We start from the raw sequence: 8,702 nt of genomic DNA on the forward strand, positions 1-8,702 counted from the left end.
TCAGCAGCGGCGCCCTCGGCGACTCGGTGAGACGAATCCTGACTGAGTTGTTGGTAGCAGAGAATCCCCTACGGATCGGATCAACGCTTTTGCCACGAGTGTGCGAGTCGCAAGGCAACTCGGCATCAGAAGCGAGTGCTGCTCGCCTCCTGTCTGTCCCTGCTCAACTAGACTTCTGCTCCCAAATATTTGACTTTTAGTCTTCTTAAAAATACAAACCCCACAAAATTATTTATGTGCACAATCAGGAACAGTGCCTTTTTCCCTCCACTGCTGCGAAAGGCTGTTTCGTAGTTGTGGTCGCAAAATCGTTTATTGGAGGATATGTGGGGTCGGTGATCGGCCGCATGAGTTTAGGAACTGTGACAATTCATAAAGTGATTTTTGTTGATCAAACTGTCTTACCTCTTTAGATTTATCAACATGAATTGATGTAAATGGAACAACGAAAGGCATAGCTAATTTTCCACGTGCAGAAAACGTTTTAAAAAATGTGAGGGGATTATTATTTATTTATTTTTTATTGATTTAGGACCTATTTTAAATAAGTGATACCGCAGCAAAGGGTTGTGATCCTAGTGATGCGTCTACTCCGGGATACACCTCGTTCCTTGGAATTATCCAATCAATCCGGCGACAACTCAAAGATTCAGAGTTAAGCACCTCTAACACAGAAACAAGTGACAATCTGGAGTGGGCAGAACTGGTAAACTGTAACAGTCATGTGAGAATCGTCAAGAATAGCGCAATGAAATCACAACACAGGTGAAACTGACAATAAACGAAAAACTATTCCATTCCTTAGTAACCAATGCTAAATATCACAGGTTCTTGAAATACTGAAAACGAAAGCTATGGTTTACTAAGAGTCTAGTAAAACTTCCGCGATCTACTGTTAATGAACATTATTCGTAGAGATAGGGGTGTGGCCAATGTACTGTTTGAAAACACCGTCACTGGAGGTATTTGCGGTGCCGTAAACCGGTATGGATATGGTTTCTATGAGTCAACTTCACTGGAAGTAAGTATTGTTTTGTAGCTAGTGTCACATTAGCTTCAACGCAGCGAACACGTGAGGGGGCCCGCTGAGGTACTATATTACGGGCGAAACACTCTTATGGGGCCAGCTGAAAATGATATATTGCCGGGTTTAATATATTTTGCTGACCCGCTGGGCCCCACGCGGGACAAGATCCCCTATCTCGCCGATGTGCCACTCCGCGCCCTGGGTTGTCTCCCAACCTCCAAATCCACAGCAGTGTGTCCCTGAGATTATACAAGCGGGGTGCTCAGAAATCCCAAGAACAGAAATTCAGCATAAAATCTCGTGTGGGTTATCAGGAAGCTGCTGTTTTCGTATCACCAAGTCACTGGTCAGATTCCTCAGACAGGATGAGTTATATGTGGGTTGTGTCAGTGTTGGGGTCCAAAAGTAACACGAGCATGCAGAGAGGAAGAAAACGAACACTAGAAGCAATAAGGGCACGCAAAGCTGTGTTTCAGGCCGGACATACGAACTGTGGACGGTGCCCGGTTCCTTTTGCCACATAATCTTGAACCGAAAGTCCCTGAGCGGTTGCATGAACTGGACAGTTTTTGTGTGTTTTTTGCGATGCTAGGAACACTTCAACAATACTTGTGGTTTTTTTTTCCTGCGACAAACAAACTACACAATGACCCAACAATGGTTGGATGTTACAGCCAGGTTTTAGTATCTATCCTGGTGAACAAATAGATCCAACATACAGAACAGTGCAGAGCCTGGTAGTAGGTGGTTAATAGGTAAGAAAACTTTAGTCCTGATCTGGTGTGTACAGGCCGTATTGAGTGGTGTTAAAAGAGGAATTGGGATGTGAATGACAGTAAACAACACATGAGCTGAAAAAAACAAACTGAACTGAACACTGAACTGAATTGGTCGTCTTGTGTGTGGTGGTTCAGGGGTTTTCAGCAATGCTGAGGGTGAGAACTGTGGGTCTAATATTATGTTTCTTTGAATGTGCCTATATGGGTGTGCAACGATAAAACAACAATAAAATAAAAGGCCTGTGTGCCTCTGCATGTGTGTGTCTAATCTTACGTGCGTGTAATTAAATTATTACTCTTCCTCTCCTCTAAACAAAGAGAAGGAAAAGAAAATAAGAGAAAAAAAAAAAGGCGGTCGAATCCTCTACTTTAGTCCTTGGCTTCTGCTGCTGCCCTCTGCTGGATACAGGCAGTACTTGACTTTAGTTTGCAGGTAGGAGTCAGGACACATACAGCTAGCACTCCAACAAGGGGTCATTATCAGACCTCCCTCCCTCTCCTCTTGCTCACAGCGTCCTTCATGCGTCTCACTGATCAAGTCAAGTCCAAGTAAGTCAAGTAGGTTTTATTGTCCAATTTCTTTACATGCGACTGGTCATGACAAAGAAATTTTGAAATTACTTTTCTTGATTTTCCCATACAGACATAGACTAATTCTAGGTAAGGAACATAGATAGTAAATAGAATACCATAGACAGTAGCTTATACATGGACTTAAGACAGTATGGACCATAGACAGTGCTCATCACTCATACAGACATTTTAAAGTGCAAGACTGGACAACAGAAGACTTGTAGAGGGAAAACATACATTAAGAGGTATTGTTTGTGCTTTTGTGCTTTTTCACTAAAAAAAGTCCTTGTATTTATAGCGTTTCTCTGACATGGTAATAGTAGCATTTGTGTGGTTGAAGAAAAATAAATAATTTAAAAAGGTCTGTCAAGTACACCAGCAGCAGTGTGTGTGTGTGTGTGTGTGGTTGTGTGTGTGTGTGTGTGTGTGTGTGTGTGTGTGTGTGTGTGTGTGTGTGTGTGTGGGTGTGGTGTATGTGTTTTAAGGTAGTGCAGGTAGAAGGTGCGGTGTGCGTCTGGTGTGTGGTGTTTCGTTGTGGGTCTGATGTGTGTGTGTGGTGTTGTGTCAGTGTGTGTCAGTGTGTGATATGTTTTGGGTTTAGTGCAGATAAGTGCAAGTGTGCTTGTGTGTGTTGTGTGTGTGTGTGTGTGTGGTGTGTGTGTGTGTGTGTGTGTGTGTGTGTGTGTGTGTGAGTGATACTTGTGTGCATGTTTTGAGTTAGTGGCAGGTTGGAAAGTTCAGGGACTCACAAGTAATAGTAGTGCAGGTGGATATGTTCCAGATTCGCAGATATGGTGGGTGGTGGGGATGGGGGGGGGGGGTTGTCAGTGGCCTTGCTGGCTAGAGGCTGACAGTGGTGAGGGAGAGTGGGTTGAGTGTTTCAGAGCATCTTGATCGCTAGTCTGGTGCATGTGTGCTTGCTTCGGCCAGCCTGGTGGGTAGCGGCTCAAACCGGAGGCGCCTGTACCTCTTTCCAGAGGGCAGGAAGGCTGAACAGTTTGTGTGCAAGGGTGGCTTGTTGTCTTTGATGAGATCATCAGTGCTTTCGCCCGAGTGAGGCGTGTGGTTGTTAAATGTCCTGGCAGGGGAGGGGAGTGGTACTCCAAATGATCTTCTTCGTCTTACATGTTCCACCTAACACGCTGGAGTGTTCTTCACTGTTTTATTCTCCGTGCAGGTTCCTTCCCCACACACCCCCTCCGTGGATGCAGGTTGGACAACGAAACGATGCTCTCTATGCAGTTTCCCTCTGTCGAATGTTGGTCATGGATGGAGGGTTGTAGCACTTGCCTTCTTTAGTTTTGCGCAGGAAGGTAGAAGACGCCTCAGCTTGATGGGCCCTTCTTCGCCATTGAATGTAGTGTTGGTGGTCCAAGAGAGGTTCGTTTTGCTAGATGTGCACGTCCAAAGGAACTTGGTGGCTGCTCACTCTCTCTCGCTCCACAGGAATCCGCCGTCGGAGTGTGTCAGTGATTGTGGTGGCCGTTGTTTTTTTAAAGAATAAACAAAAAAAACAAAGGGACCCTTTTGGAAAGATTGACAACAATCTACCTTGGTCTTGTGTGACATTCAGCAGGAGGTTGTTGTCCTTTGCGAAACCATCTGGCCACAAGTCTACTTCCTTCCTCCTGTAGTGAGTCCTCATCGCCCTTGGTGATGAGGGCCCACCAGTGTTGTATCATGCCGCAAAACTTCACTAGATGGTTGTTAGTGCATGTGGGGTCGTTGATGCAGTCCATTGTTGTCCCAGCAGCGCATTGAACAGTGCAGGGGGCTGAGGAAGGCACAACCGTTGCCGGAGGCCCCCGTGCTCAGGGTCAGGGGTGACTTGAGGGTGTTTGTCCCCCTAACCCGTACTGCTCAAGTGTGGTCCTTTGTGCATCAGGAAGTCCAGCAGCCAGTTATTTCAGAGGGAGTGGTGGCTGAAACGGGCGTAGTTTGGTCCAGTTTCGTGATGAGTTTGTTAGTGGTATTTATGGTAATTGAAATGCTGAACTGAAGTCAATGAACATCATTCTCACATATGAGGTCTTTATTGTCCAAGTGGGGTGAGGCCTGGATGGAGGGCAGAGCAAAATTTGACAGTCCTCCGTGGATCGTCTTGGCTCGGTATGCGAACTGGTAGGGTGTCTAGGGTGGGGGGTGAATTGGGTGGCTTTGATGTGTGGACAGGACTAAAAGCCGTTGCTCGAAGCACTTCATGATTAATGGTGCGTCAGTGCCTTACAGGACGGTAGTCATTGAAGCAATGATGGTGGATGAAATTTCTCTCGGCGCACAGGTTATGATGTAGCAGCTTTGAAACAAGTTGATTGGTATGACTGCTTGCTCCAGAGGTACAGATGTAATAACAGAAAGATTGTCTGTGAAGACATTCACGTTCAGACTCTTCCTTTCTGCACAGTCCTTGCGAAACACTTCGGCCCTGGTATGTTTGTCCCTGGGCCAGCTGCTTTTGCGTGGGTTGATGGTGGCCTAGTGTCCCTCTTAACACTGGCAGAAGGACAGGTAAAGGGGTTTGATCATGGGGGGGGTAGGGGGAGTTTTTTCATGTGGGTGAGTGTCATTTTGTGCTTCAAAGCGGGCACAAGAAACAACAGTTCAGGTCGTTTTAGCCAGAGGAGGGGTGTTATGTTTGTCACAAGCTTCGTGTGGTGCAGGCGTATAGTCCGTGATGGCCTGTATGCCCCTGCCACAGGCTCTAATGCATCTCGTGCTGTCTTTGAAGTGAGGTTGTAATTTTATTGATTGTCTGAGTAATTCCTTGTGGTTTGCCTTTCCTGAAAATGCCCTGGGACTGGTTTGCCGCTTGCTGGTCTATAGTGCCAGCTACATCCTCCTGCTCTGAAGGCTTTGTCCTCTGGCCCTCAGTACAGGTCGGAATGAACGTCCTCCTGATGAACGCATGGCTTCTGGTTTTGCCCTGGTTGGTGATTGGTGTTTTTAATACAAAGAAGAAATTTTCCTGTAGACATCCATCGATGGCATTTTTGTGATGTAGGAAGGTCACTGTGTCTTGTGTATACTCCTCAATGTCAATTGTGATTGCTGTGGTGGCAGCTGTTGCTGAAAATGTCCCAGTCTGTGGTTGTCAAAGGCAGTCCTGTAGTCGTGCGATGGCGTTAGCCCTCAGGCCATATTTCTTCACCCGGATCCTTCTGAACTGGTTTGGTGAGTTTTGCCTTTTTTTGTCTGTAAGCTTGAAGGCAGTAGGCAAGAGATCGTTGTGTGGTGCTGATGAAGAAAAATCCAAGAAGAGAGTGAGGACCAATTGGTATGGGGCTTTTGCCTTGTAATGCTCTCTTTCTGATCTTGTGTAAAACGAGGTTCCCAAGGGTGTCTTTGTATCTACTTAAGATTTGGGAATGTTGAACATGTTTTGATGGAAAATTTTTGTAAGTACTGTTTTGAGATTTTCCTGTGGTTGAAATGATGCCCCACCTCCATGGTGGAAAACAATAACGTCTCCTCACAGTTCAGCATAGAAGCACGACTTTTTGGGGACTATTTATCACAGTTTCCCTAATTGCAAAATGAGAAAATGTCATTTGAATTGAGTATAATTGAGTAAAACTTGCCTTTGCATCCCCTCAAGAATAAAAGAAAACCACAAGACCACACATAAGTAGTTGCCTTCAAACGGAAGATGGAATGGTTATTTTTAGGATTGCGTCCCAGCATCTCTATAACATGGGTCCCTGTCCTGTCCGTCCGTCCTGGAAACGACAAATAATTCATTCAATTGTTGTCCGTCTGGAAACGCTTTCTTTAAATTGTTCCGTCCTGATGGCCACAAGGCGGCAGACTACGGAGTGACAGCGTGCAAGCATAGCCTTTCTATACTAAACCGGATGCTAACGTTGGCGAAAAGTAGCCTAGCCACGCAGCTAACTGACAAAAACGTGAGGCCCAACACCTCAGCCGATCGTGATGTACGCCACAAATCGACCAAACTCGCTCTCGGCATAGTTAGACACTACAATGTTGATTTCTAGCCTTTCATTTTCATCAGTTTAAAGAAATCGTGCGGCGTTACGTGATTAACACATTATTAAGGGTAGTAAAGCGAGTTGCCCGCATGTTTGTTTTCCAGAATCACCCGATAGCTCTACGTTGCAGTGCATTCCTGTGGTTAATGGAGAAAATTATCTCACGTTAGTTGGAGCCCAATGCACAAAAATGGCGTTGTTTTTAAAAATAATGCAGTGAGTTTAAAAAAATCAACACACACACACTGCACTTTGAAGGGCAATGGTGCTTTTCGTTGCGCTCAGAGCGAGTACAGGAGAGAAAAGCGTCTTTCCGTTTCGTAATAATAGCTGGCACCACAAAAAAAAAGCATTTGATAAACTCTGGCACGGAAGTTCACTGCTTTGTGCCTTGACGGGGAAGCAAGGCTTTACCCCCCCAAAGTTTACCCTAAACGGCAAAAAATAAAGCCTATGTCTCGCCATATTTGCTGCCGTGCTGCCTGCGCACAATATTTTTTAGTGTCCCATGATGAACCAATAAACAAAAAGTTACATCCTTCGGAGGGGGCGTTGACAGGCTAGACAATGATGCCGATGGGGCGTTTGGGGGGGAAAATGGCATAGTTTAACTGGCATAATGAGTGTGACGCATCCTGTTAATCCGCCTGTCGTCGCTTGTTTATTTTAAAACTAATATTGAACACTGTTGGTACATTTTTTGCAACTATTTCAAACTATCAATGCTTTCTCAATCGGCACGACATTCAAGACTCCCTTTTCAAAAAAATGCCTCACTAAAACCCGAAAATGAGTGAATGTATCAGAATTTAATGCAGAGACCCGTACTGAATAATTTTTTTTGATTGATTTAATATGTGTCCGGGTCTGAGTTGCAGGGGCGTTTCAAGGAACAGACAGAATGACAGTTAGCAAGAGTTTGGAAGCAACTGTTTATAAATACAGCTTAGTGCGGCTGCAGGCAGTCGACATATTCAAACTTCAGCCAACGTTTTTTTTCAATGGTTCAAACTTGACTCCAAAAATAAAAAACTCCCAGGACGACAACTTTTTTTTTTCCTCCTGTAGGTTTTATTAAACGCACTGTTAACATCATTTCTTATGTGAATATATGACGTGAGTTGGTCCACAGTGGGTGCGCGGAGAAGAAACGGTAGTAATGAAGTTTTCTCGGCTAAAGGCTGTACCCAAACCTTTGTAATACAATTGAGGACATATCAACCACTACTAACATGTATTTAGACTAGATATTTATGTGTGGTGTCAGTTCTTCCACACCTCAATGAGGTAGAGCAGCAGGTTGGAGACAGTAGATGCTCAATGCTCCGATAGCACACACACACACACGGACACAGCAACAGCACATGACACAACACACACGACATACAACACACACACACAACACACACACAGCACACACACGACACACACACACACAGCCTCAGCACACACACACACACAAACACACACACCACCACTCTACCACTATTATACACACAACACAGCTTTAGAAAGAGAAATGAAAGACAAAGTGTAATGAAGACAGAGTTTTTAACACAACAGTCAAATAAAATTCATGCATCAGCAAAAATGATTTAATTTGACCTGTAAGGCCATCACTACTTCCTGACCCATGGAATTGACTTTGACTGGGTCTGATTATGGACAATTTAAAATAAAGGACTCTAACATGCAGAAGCCCAATATGATTAAACGGCAACAGCAGCATGGTCTTGCATCAATACACGCGCACAACCACATACACACATACAGTCGGTTCCCCCTAACAACATGCACACCCTTTACGATGGTAATGCACACGTCATCCACCTCGGTAACGTACCGGCTAGCTAGCTGCAGTGTACCCAAACAAAAACCGCCGGAGTGGCACTTTGGGAGCGCTCGCTCGCAATACCCACCTTCACTCAGAACGCACATTACGCGGGCGGCGCACACATACACAATACACATACACACACACACTCCTCTCAGTTTTCCTCTCTCGTCACTCTTCTCTCTCGTTCATATCAGATAGACCATAAGCACAGAGTGGTGAAGAAGCCGCAAATGTTGTTTTGCAACATTTATACCATATGGGACATATTTTAGACATTGTTGACCGCATATTAATATGCTCACTATTTCACCACACGCACGCACCGATTCAGCGGATAACGACAATGCCCATAATTAACTTGTGTTGCGAACACCTCCAGGAAGTAAGAAGCAGTCATAAAAGAGAATAAAATAGATCCTAACTGAATTTTCTTTTCTTTATTTTATGTGATCGGAATGAATTTCTATTTAATGTGTCAAGGCCTCTAGCCATGTGGA

Source organism: Engraulis encrasicolus, unplaced genomic scaffold (assembly GCF_034702125.1).
Source record: "Engraulis encrasicolus isolate BLACKSEA-1 unplaced genomic scaffold, IST_EnEncr_1.0 scaffold_445_np1212, whole genome shotgun sequence".
NCBI lineage: Eukaryota > Metazoa > Chordata > Actinopteri > Clupeiformes > Engraulidae > Engraulis > Engraulis encrasicolus.